The 7,500-nt window shown below is 30.7% G+C and overlaps 1 long non-coding RNA gene across 1 annotated transcript in view; it reads right to left on the bottom strand.

The window, feature by feature from the left end:
• Positions 1-7,500, bottom strand: part of LOC137654311 (uncharacterized) — an 8,930-nt gene that overhangs the window by 140 nt on the left and 1,290 nt on the right. Inside the window, exons 2-3 of the long non-coding RNA XR_011046588.1 lie at positions 6,112-6,204; positions 1-27 (exon numbers count right to left, since the gene is read on the bottom strand). The exon at positions 1-27 is cut by the window's left edge and continues 140 nt beyond it. This is a non-coding gene — a long non-coding RNA (uncharacterized lncRNA). The remainder of the gene's footprint in view (positions 28-6,111; positions 6,205-7,500) is intronic.

Here is a 7,500-nt window from a genome sequence, read left to right on the forward strand (position 1 = left end):
CTGTAGTTTGGCAATCACCTGGCTAGTCTGAAAAAAAAAAAAATATTTTAGTTTTTTTTAATTAGCCTCCTATAAAAGTGGTATTGAATTAAAAGTAATGTTTCAGGATATCATTGCAAAATAATTGTATATTCCCCATTGAGGTAAACAAAAAGAATATAATTTTGTTCCTTGATAGGCCCTGCTTCTTGCTATGACTTCAAGAGTAAATGCTTGTTTAAGAACACCTTACTTCTAAACAATAACACAGGACATTTTGCTTCTTTAATACTCTCCTCTATACAGAATGGCAACTTCAATTCATAGGTAGCAACTTATCCCAGAACAACTCACATTCTATTATTAGGTCGTATTAAAACGTTTATTATGTAATCATATTCATTCTAGTACTAGATATTCTAATTTCCAAATAAGCTTTAAAAGAATAATCCAAGCATTGTCAATAAAACAATTATCAGGCGTCCATGATGTGAGGCAATCAATGACTTTTGTTCATGGTTCTCAGCTCTCAATGATACCAGATAAAGCGTGTTAATTAGACATCAATTTCTTCAAATAATTTATCACATATGTTCTAAAAAGAGAAAAAATAAGAAATTAACCCAAGCCGATGCTGTGACGGGACCGATGCGTCGACGGTCCGACGTCCGACATTCAAAATATTCGCGCACACGTCTAATGTGCGGTGCACATCAATGTACCGATTGCCAGAATAGATGAACAGGGATAATCTTAAATTGCAAGTGAAGCAAGCCACGGTAGGGCAAAATCGAGTTGAACCAATTGAGTCATTAAATAAATTGAAATAACGTTAAAATACTTGTCTATGCGGCTATCGAACTGTCGGACTTTCGGATTGTCGGACTAGGAACGTCGGACTAGAACTACGGCCCCATTAACTTTTTTCAATATACATTCTTACTAATGGTTTACTCTTATAAGATTCCTAGAACTAACAGCATGAATGTTTTAGTTTGAAAAGATGCAAATATTCCCCAAAAACTAGTTAATATTTAGCTGCACATTTCAAAACCTTAGTAATAATTGCTAGCCCCATTGATGAAGATGACGTCTGATGGTAATTGCCTTCATTACAAAGTACAAAAAACATTGTTACATCTGAATTACATATAAAGCTCAATTTGGACAATCCTTGGGATTACTAATTCAAATGTTTTCGGTCTATTTATGTTTACATTAAATACTTCTGTTTTATTCCACTAGATGGCTACAACCCTTGGTATTTGACAATAAGGCAGGCAGCCATTTTGAATGTCGTCTGTTTGTTTTCATTTACATCGTACAGTTCAAATACAGCCCACCAGATGGCTAGAAATATTACTTTGAAATTTATTTGGACATGCCTGATTGAGGAAATTTCTATCAGTCGGTCTCTCATTACATCACTAACTTGCTAAACACTTTTACGTTACAGGATGAATTTTAATATAGGTATAGAACATATCAGTAATTTAGGTAATTAGAGAGGTAGGAATTAAAATCAAGTATAATTATGATTTTGATTATCCGATCCTGTTTTTTACTTCTAAGATTTGGTACACATAAGTGTTGCTTTTATTGATGTGATCTACGAATATTTAGTGATAAATAGCTTAAAACTTTTATACATCACTTGAAAAATCGTAAAATCTTTGCTCCGGGTAGGATTGGGCTTATGAATCTTTTTTCTTTCTTTTATTAGGAAATACACATTTACAATTACAATTTATAAAATATAAACACCATAGCATATTTACATCAATAAACTTTATTTTATATATAGGTATACTGTATTTACAATTGCAATTACTAATATTTATGTAAATGTTTAAAATAAAAAATATATCGACTCGTGAATACTATTTTAACAGAAGTTTTAAATCCTATTTTGTTTATAGTAAAAGTATTAATCATACTACTTTTCATATAATTAAGTAATTGCGAATCAGTACTTGAAAATCCTAAGTATTTTCCGATCCATATAAATCCCTGCAATAAAATCCGCTATTATGAACAATGAAGTATTTTATCCTTCTTTAAATCCGCTTTAAAATCTAACTTTAAAATTCTAAACCTATGACTAGTGTTCAAATATACCATATGCATATTAGTTTCTGTGCACTGACAATAACAGTCTTTTACATCTTTTATTTTCATCATAGCTAATCTATCATTTGTACTCAATACTTAGTATACATACTTAAAGTTTCCCTAATTTCATTCTCTATATACATATTAATTTTCATTTAGATAAAGGGTATAGTTTATCAATGTTTGGGACATATTCATAATCTTTCATTAAAAGCTCATATACATCTTTTGTTTTGATTGCCGGATAAGAGGTCATCTAATAAGCACTTCGTAAAATGTCTATTATGCTTTCATAAAAACTAGGCGTAAAAATATTACAGTCATGAAAGCGACATCTATTTTCTAATAGGAAGGTGGCTCTTGACTTTACAGTAATGAATGATCAATTGATAACCAAAACACTTATCTTTTAAAAATTTCAGAAATATACTAAACATGACTGATTTTGCTTTACACTGAATAACAGTAATCCCACAACCATCTCTTAATCTCAACAAAAACATGGTTTTCCTTGCAATAGCTTTACAGTTGTTATTCTACAAATATTTGAAAATACTTTTCTGAATACTTTTATCATATTCCATTGGAATGGGGTAAACATGTGCTGTATACCATACCCTTGCTAAAATTTTACAAATTAGTATTATTGCTCTTTGAAACATGGTTAACTTCCTGTTATGAAAGATACTGATGATTTTGCTACTTTCTAAGTTTCTACAATTTCTATCTAGACTTTGTACATAACTTTTGCTATGATATATAGCTAAAACTTTACAATAACCGTTCAAAACTTATAAACCATGATCAGGCTATACTTCTCCCTCTTTCCAGTTACTAAGGCCTGAAATAGAAGTTTGGCCTTCATTAAGAACTGCACGTAAAGCGTTCTCATATTCTTTGATAACATTTAAACATCCCCCTGATGTCCTATCATAAGTAATAACTTTGACTGAGTCATCTGCATAACCTATTAATAGTAACTGAAGCTTATTATGTAACCTTAAAGTATTTTGAGCAACCTTTTCTTGATTATTCTATAAGAGTTTCTGATATATAAAATCATAGACAAACGATACCCTTGTCTGACAGATTTAGTTATAGGAAAAGGGTCAGACATATTACCGTTTATACATAATACACTTTCAGCATCTGCATATAAAATTTTTATCCAATTGATAATTTCATCATCAAAACCAAATCTTTGTAGTATTCTAAGCTGCAATTCGTGATTGACACGATCAAATGCCTTTGACTAATCCAAGTTTACCAAGGCTGCAGCAGTATTACTTTCATTTGCATAAAATATCAAATCTCTAATAAAAAAAAAAAAAAAGAATTCTTGTTAATCTATTTTTAACAAAACAAAACTGCTCCTATGCTATTATCCAAGGTAAACGGTGTTTAATCCTATTGGCTATATATTTTTGCTATTATCTTAAAATCAACATTTAACATTATTAATGGTCTTCAGTTTGTAATTATGTCTGAATCTCCTTCCTTGGGTATGATGGAAATGACTCCCTTTTTATCTTTAAAACATTTTTGTTCCTGAACACAAACTCAATCATTTCAATTAAATCTCCTTTAATGATATTAAAAAAAATACTTTATAAAACTCTACTGGTAGCCCATCAACCCCAGGGCTTTTCCCATTTTTCATATGTAACACTTATTTTTCACAGACTGTTTTTGTTAAAATTATATTTTCATCTTCCCCTATAATTTTCTGTATGAGCTGTAAAAACTCATTCTGCATATCTAGATCCCATTCTTCTTTCTTGAATAAAGTTTTGAAAAGCTTTCATACATAATTCACAATTTATTTCAGGTCTGTTTTTTCGCTTCCATAATTTCTTTTTACCTTACTCAAAAAAAGACCTTGCAGCTTTCTCAAGTAAATAAACCTTTCAAAAGGTTATCTACTTTTCCCCTCACCTTTATTCCGTCTCATATAAAATATTGAGTATCATTTATTCTTAATTTTAATTGATTAATAATATCAAGATTACAAGGATTTAACATAGGTTTTCCCATTTCTAGCTTATATTGATAATTTAGAACATTTAACAAACCGCATTTTTCCTTATTCACTTTTGATCACCTAATTAAGAAATTCTTAAATTAACTTTTTGCAAATTTCCACCAATGAATTATACTGTCAAAAGCTACATTTCTTGCTCTGAGTAAATTTCCAACATACACTAAAATTATTTGCAACAATATCATTATCAAGTATACTACAATTTAATTTCCAATATCCTATCCCTATTGTTACATTATCTTATAATTTTAATGCTAATTTTACAGCACAGTGATCTGACCAACTCAAAGGAATTGTCTGAATGTTAGATATATTATTTTGGAAATCTTTCACATAAAACCTGTCAAATCTGGAACCATAATTCGCCCTCAGGAAGGTATACTCCGTTTGGTGATTCAATAATGAACCAAGAATCTTTAAATTTCATACTATTTTTTAGATTCATTAGTGATTTTTTTTAACAGTTCCTTATCTGGATTCAAACAATCTCTCATGCTTGTAATGCAATTCCATCTCCCCTCCTTTAATATAATGCTTAAGTTTATTTCTTAAGAAATATAAATTTCACTTCTAAACAATTGTTCTCTCTCTGAAGGAGCATATACATTCAGTCTGTCATTGAAGTCTGAGAAATCATTTAGCGCTAATCTAAATAATTGGGTTAAATTAACCAATAAAGCTTAAGCATCCAAACTTGATGCAATGTTGTCAAGAGTTAGTCGATATTTATGAGCTACTTCATAGTTTATCAGTTATTCTTCTCGACTATAGTTTTTTCTTTTTATTTATTTATTTTTTTTCATTCATACTAGGCTATCACAAAGGTTTGTGAACTTTCACCGTTTTGATATTCCAACTAAGGTTACTTCTTGACTATATTGATAAATATCATTTTATCTATTTAAAGTTCTCAACATCTTATCATGGATCAACCATCTGATGTGTAATTCATTCTCTTCCAATTCATCTTCATTATTGAATCCCTCTTTAACAGACAATGAATCTTTTTTTCACCAGTTACTTATTGCATATTTTTCGTGAATTTCGAGTTTTTTTCCTCCAGAAAACATCTTATTAATAATAGCAGCAAATAAGCTTGAGTAATGCAACCTCTATGGCAGACCTTGATGTCAATAGATTGTGCAGCAATGATTAATCTAATGTTTCAATGTACCAAAAGATTACTAAAGTATCCGTTAACCTAAATATTAGAAGAGAAAATTTAGAACGCAACAGTGAATTTAATCAAAATCCTTCATGAGAGAGAGAGAGAGAGAGAGAGAGAGAGAGAGAGAGAGAGAGAGAGAGAGAGAGAGAGAGAGAGAGAGAGAGAGAGAGAGAGAGAGAGAGAGAGAGTAGATTGGTAAAAAAAATAGATTGATGAGAAAGAATAGCTTGAAGTTGAGGCAATGTCCACGTTCTATTAAAGATATCTCTGAAAGTAGAGTTGCAAGACTAATAACTATTGTCTGCCCCCCCCCCCTCACAAAATGTAACATTGGAGGCCATTGTTAATGGACTCAACAACACATTTCTGGATAAGATGATATTTATACTTTACAAGCAGTAGAAAATTAGATATTATCTAGCATCATATCTGGTAATAGGATATCCATTCATGATTATATGAATGTAAGATATCCTGCTATGATGGCATTAACTATTGCTTGACTAAACTGGCTCTCCAAAGCCTATACACAAATTAAAAATCATATACATATACATATACATATACATATACATATATACACACACACACACACACATATATATATATATATATATATATATATATATATATACAGTATAAATACATATATATATATATATATATATATATATATATATATATATATATATATATATATATATATATATATATATATATATATATATATATATATATATATATATATACAGACAGTATCTGTTGCAGAAATATTTGGCACTGTCCCACACTCACACTAAACTGTACATACCATTCTTAATGCATGCCGTTTAGCCATTCCTGAACAGTCCCTCCTTTTCCACTAACCCCACACTCTCCTGTGGTTGGGCAAAACCTTGTTATTCTGAAAGAAAACGTCTTGCTTAAGTGGTATTAAATTAGAAATGATAAAAGTAGTTTTGAATTAAAAATAGTAGTTTATGAAATCATCGCTAAAATTTTATATGCACCAATGAAGTAATCAACAGGAATAAAATTTTCTTCCCCTATTAGATCCTGCTTAATAAGCAACAATTCAACAGTAAGGGCTAGTAAAGGAACAGCTTACGTTTAATTAATAACAGGAAATTTGATTTTTCACACACTCCTATAGATTATGACTAAATCAATTTATTTTTGACACTTATCCCAGAGTAATTTAAACTATTATTAGGTCATATTAAAACGTTGATTATACTCTCATGTTTATTCTTTTACTAGGCATTTATTCAAAGCTAGTTATTCAAATCCTTCACTTGGGCCTAAAAAGTATAATCCAAGCGTCAGTAGTAAAACAGAATTATCAGGCTTCCATTATGTGAAATAATCAAATACTTTTGTTCATTATTCTCAGTTCTTGTTGATACCACATACAGCATGTTCATCAAAGATCCAAAACTTGAAGCAATTAATCAGAAAAAAATCTTATTCCGGAAATGAAATTTTAAATAAATTATTATCGCCAGCCTATGTTATGACGGGATCCGCGCGACGGTCCGACGCTCTTTATTCCGATAAAAAGTTGTCCAACGGGTAGCGCGCAACGCAACTATATGCCGATTGCAAGAATATAAGAGCATTGAGATAATCTTATATTGCTAGCGAAGCAAGTCAGGGCTGACGAAAATCCAATTGAACTAATTGAATCATTACGTATTTACAATAACATTAAAATACTTGTCCAAGCGGCTATCGAACCGTCGGACTGTCGGACCATCGGAGCGTCAGACTAGCGGACCGTCGGACTAGAGTTACGCCCCCTTATAACTATTTCTATATATCCTTAAAAAGTGTATGAAATTCCTAGAACTAACAGCACGAAAGAGAGAGCTAGATGAGATACAAATAGTCCAAAATTAGTTTTCCTATTTAGCTATGCATTTTAAAACCTTACGATTGATTCTTAGCCCTATTGATGAAGATGACGCCTTTTAGTAAATCGCTTTCATTACAAAGTAGAAAAATTTAATTTCATCTAAATTACACGCAATGCTGAATTTTGACATTCAATAGCTTATTAAATGTTAATTCTTGTCTGTGAATGTTCACACTTCTGTAGTAATATTTTCTTCCAACAGATGGCTCAACCCTTGATGTTTGACAGTAAGACAGGCAGCCATTTTGAATGTCGTCTGTTTGTTATTGTTTACAACGTACAGTT

The sequence above is a fragment of the Palaemon carinicauda genome, chromosome 15, assembly GCF_036898095.1.
Source record: "Palaemon carinicauda isolate YSFRI2023 chromosome 15, ASM3689809v2, whole genome shotgun sequence".
Classification (NCBI taxonomy): domain Eukaryota; kingdom Metazoa; phylum Arthropoda; class Malacostraca; order Decapoda; family Palaemonidae; genus Palaemon; species Palaemon carinicauda.